General features: G+C 42.3%; 1 long non-coding RNA gene across 1 annotated transcript; it reads right to left on the bottom strand.

The window, feature by feature from the left end:
- Positions 1-3468: 3468 nt before the first annotated feature.
- Positions 3469-3924, bottom strand: LOC143099699 (uncharacterized). Its single transcript, XR_012981714.1, has 2 exons — positions 3657-3924; positions 3469-3557 (listed from the first exon to the last, which is right to left on the bottom strand). It is a non-coding gene; the product is annotated as an uncharacterized LOC143099699 (long non-coding RNA).
- Positions 3925-4793: the final 869 nt, after the last annotated feature.

Consider the following 4793-nt stretch of genomic DNA (forward strand, 5'->3'; position numbering starts at 1 on the left):
AGGGAGGTTGAAAACCAAACTGGCATTCAAAAGGAGACATACCTATGGCCAAACACTTCAGGGTGTTGTGGGCATATTCTACCCATGGAAGCTGGGAACTCCAGGAAGTTGGGTTGGCAGACACCAAGCATCTCAGGATAGCCTCAAGGTCCTGGTTCAACCTCTCGGTCTGAACATTGTACTCGGGGTGAAATCCAGATGAGAGGCTGACCATTGCCCCGGTGAGTCTGAAGAAGGCCCGCCAAAAAATCAGCGTAAACTGGGGACCACAGTCCGATATGATATCCTGAGGAAGACCACTCGACACTCGAAACACATGATCACATATGAGTTTCAGAGGCTGAAGGGAGTTTGGGCAGGGGTAAAAAGCGACAAGCTTTAGAGAGTCTATCAATGATAACCAGGATGACAGTGTTACCTTGAGATGGAGGCAGGCCAGTGATGAAATCTAAGGATATATCATATATGTGACTATGGTCTACGAGGAATGGGCAGTGGATGGAGAAAGCTCTGGGGTCTCTGCCAAGGGTCCTTGCTCTGGACACAGTTAGGACAAGCTGCCACAAAGTCTTCACATCTTCTGTCATACCAGGGCACCAAAAGTGTAGTTGAAGGAACTCCAGTGTTCTGGAACATCCAGGATGGGCCGACAGTTCAGAGGCATGGCCCCATTGAAAGACTTGTCCTCTCACACCCTTAGGAACAAACAACCGGCCAGCAGGTACTGTATGAGGGTCAGGGTCTTTTACGCAGGGCCCGCTGAACAATAGACATGATCTCCCTACGGACAGGTGCTAACACTCTGGAGCTTGGAAGGATGAACTGTCAGGTTGAAATTGATGTGAGAGAGCATCTGGCCCCTGGTTCTTAGTTCTAGGTCTGTATGAAAAAGGTCTGTATGAAAAAGTTGAAAGTTGAAACAATTAAAAAAGAGGGCTCACCGTGCTCGATGTGGGTTCAGACCAGGCTTGGAATTTCACCATTCTGGGGGCAAGGCCACTTGGCCTTCAGTTGGGCACAGTCCCGGAGTCATGGGGGGGCTTTGGGGGGCCAGGCCCGTCCTGGAAGTCATCTGTGCCCGCCCTGAACGAGCTTGGCTGCACCAACCAACCCCAATCCCAATAGATTGATTTTGAACACTTATTAAATGTGGGCCTATATTATACGTTTTTCAATCTAGCAAGTAGCAAATACAACTTGTAAAATCTGTATTATTCCGTAGCTAATCAATCAGGAACATTAGGTTAGCCCATCACCTAATGGTTACGTGGCGCAGTCTAGCCTACTTCACTTCTGCACTAACCCGTCATCCGATGACAAATATGGCTTATCGGCTCGCAGGTAGGCTATATCTCATTCTCATATCGTAGTTAGGCCTAGTAGTTTCTGGGTTTGTTTGATAGCGTTAACCTTTACTGTTTTTTCTTCTGACCTAGTCGGAGAACAGGGAGCTTGTTAGGCCTACATCTCCAGGGCCGAAGTTTTCCGGGGCTAACTCCCTAACACTCTATCTGAAAGTGGTTAGCAAATGAACGAGGATTTTGTTTTTATCTGCGGATTCATTTTTGCATTATTTTGAATATGACTAGCTTCAGTCTCAACAGCACATCTACTTTTTCCACACGCATCTAACACACATATCCCCTCTCGCTTTCTCTCTCTCCATCCCTGCGCACAGGGCTCTCTTAAAGGAGCTGCACCATTTTACAACAATTGCATCTACATTTTCATATTGGAATATTTTGTCAAGTGTAAGCTTGATCAATTTAAGTTACCGTGCCCCCCCTGGAAAGGTATAATGCCCGTCCATGAATTTGTGTCTGCCGCCGGGTCTGGTTGGGCATATTTGGTGGGGGGCACAAAGGCCACATGTCAGGGCACCAAGGCCAAAGTTAACTATGATCAAAGTTGTATTTAGCCTATTCACTGCAGTAGACCTGCATCACTGTATGAAACATTACAAAAACATGAAACATGACATATTACATAGAACTGTAAATCATCTGATCATCTAACAGATATCTATGCTATATTTAACATTTATTTTATATTTGGCCTGTTATGAAATCATGTATTTAACAATAGCACAGCTCAGCTTTAACCCATTTACTCCTGAAATGCCTGCTAAAAACGCCTATAGAATCCTATGGCATTCTAGACTAAATAACCTTATTTCCTGAGGGTTTTCTGAAAGCATACTAAAAATTGTCAATGTCTACAAAAATGTAATATCTAAGCCTCTGTAGCACCTAGAAACATGAAATAAAAAGCATGCTGCGCTACGCAGCATCCAGCGGGAGGGTCAATGTTGCGCTACGCAGCATCCAGCGGGAGGGTCAATGTTGCGTCATGCAGCATCCAGCACGAATGGGTTAAGAAACTCAAATAGCCTAGATGCATGCTTAGCATTTTGTGATCATTAAGGCTACTTTAACAAACTCTTAGTCAGCTGTCCTCTGATTTACCGATATCTAGGCGATATTTGTAACATTTATTTTGTATTTGGCCCGTTATGAGATCATGTGGAACAATTTAAACACATTGTAAAACTTAAAGCCCAAATTTGGAGACATCCATGCATGTCAAAATGTACTGCAAATTCAAAATTGGATTACTCTGGAACGGCTAACTGTACAGGGGACTGCTTTACACCTTTGTGTTAGGTAAGGTCTGCTGTTTATTCTGATATATGGTTTCTCATGTGTTAAACAAGGGTTCGTGAAGTATTTCACCGAGATGAATGGGTAGGGAGATGGACGCAAAACCTTCAGTAGAATTTATGATTAACTTGAATTATATTATTTACTTTTCTCGCAAACCGTTCACCAAAGCAATTCGCGGCCAACGTCGTTTAAAAGCTGAGAAAAAGCTTTTTCACGTGATACTTGTGATGTCTGTGTGATGAGTAGGCTACTTCGCGAGTAGTTCAACTGAGAAGAATGGGTGAATTTGGACGCACATTCTTTCTTGCGCAACTTAAATTTTCTAAATAAATGATTTGCAAACCTGGACAGCAAAAGAGTGTCAAATCGACGTTAATTGTCAGATTGATCAGTTTCTGTCAGACGCCCAAAATTCAACATCGATGGCATGAGTGGTGGTTGGTCTCTCAAAGTAGAGAACCCAGATAGCAAAGGGGCGTTGAATCCACGTTGAATCAACCTCCGCCGCTTCAACCAAACCGCGTTGAATCAACGTTGAAGCCGGTCGTCGATTCGACGGCAATTTGCTCATACTGTTCCACGTCGAATCAACGTTGAAAAGGGGGCGAATCGACCCCCCTTCAACCTTTATTCAACTAGCGATTATGGTCGAATTTTGGTCGATTGATTCATTCAGTTTCACTTCCTGTTTTATCTACAACAGGACATCATAAAATTACTCTTACAATAGGATAACAAAGACATTTTACTTAATCTCCTTCAAGGCAGAGTGCCAGATCTAGGCTACTAATGAACACACAGAACATCTTATCAAACACATTTTCGTTTATTTATGTTCCATCGGATCCATGTAGGTTTATTTTTGTTCCATGTCTTGTCTTGTCATGAAGGCGCCTGAAAAGAAATAGAGAAATATTAACATTTGGTAGGCTACAAAATATGCCCAGCAATACGCTAAATGAGATTTCTAAAAAGCTCGACTAGCTGATCTACCTGATCTTGCGCTGGCCTGCTTCGCCTCCCTACGCCTCCGTCTCTCTCCGGAGCGTACTTTAACCACTTCTTCACCGTGCCTTCATAAATCATTATTGTGCTCCCTGGCAGCTGTTTTTGGAGTGCAGCTGAAAGAAACAAACAAGACAAGACAAACGTTAAAAGAAAGGAGGACATTCTGATATAAAACAATTTTGAACAACAAAACATGAACAGGAAATTATACGACTCGTTTTTGGATGGTCAACCCCGTCAAGAGTGATCAACGTGCAGGTAAGCTGTAACATTTTAACCTCTATACATGTCAATCATTTAGTTTACAAAGAAACTTAATTTAATTAATTTAACTTAGAATAAAACCCTACTAAAATGGGCACAATATCAGAATGCCTGGTGCAGCATTAGGCGTGCACGAGATAGAGAAACTAATCCCTGAGCCAGGATTGGTCAGTAGCCTAGCCATGAAGACAGAAGGTTGAAGGAGTTTTGTAATAACACTCTAAAGGTAATAAATTATATTATTGTTGGATGTAGTGGAGGTAGTTTGGGATTAGACTATCTAGCCAAACCATTTTCTGAAATAGCACCAACATTTATCGTTATTTATTCATTTTAAGAATAGGCCTAGCCTACAGAAGGAGAATTGTTAGTTTTCTGGTCAAATTTGCTCGTAGGTGCGCAATCCGCCAAGTTCAACAGGTGTCAGAATGCTGTGTATTATGGAAAGCCGATTGAGCATTTATTCTGATATCTTGATATCAGGCATAATTGTCATGTACATGTAAGCCATTTTTGTCAACTAGTTAACTAGTGAGCCATGTTTGTGTGAACTAGTTAACTAGTGAGGGCCAAAATATGCACACTAGTTAACTAGTGGGAGCCAAAAGGCTCACTAGTTAACTAGTGAACATATTTTAGCTTCACTAGTTAACTAGTGAGAGCCAGAAATGTCTACTAGTTAACTAGTAAAGGCCAAAATGCATACCAGTCAGCTAGTTGAAGGCTTTTGGGTCTCACTAGTTAACTAGTGACAGCCAAAAATGTGCACATGTTTACTAGTGAAGGCAAAACACCTCACTAGTTAACTAGTTGCAGTAGGTCAATGTCACTAGTTAACTAGTGAACCATAAATGGCTT

Source organism: Alosa pseudoharengus, unplaced genomic scaffold (assembly GCF_046254945.1).
Source record: "Alosa pseudoharengus isolate Yale_2024_CS ecotype anadromous, Long Island Sound unplaced genomic scaffold, YU_APseudo_1.1 YU_APseudo_1.1_scf_3, whole genome shotgun sequence".
NCBI classification, from domain to species: Eukaryota; Metazoa; Chordata; class Actinopteri; order Clupeiformes; family Clupeidae; genus Alosa; species Alosa pseudoharengus.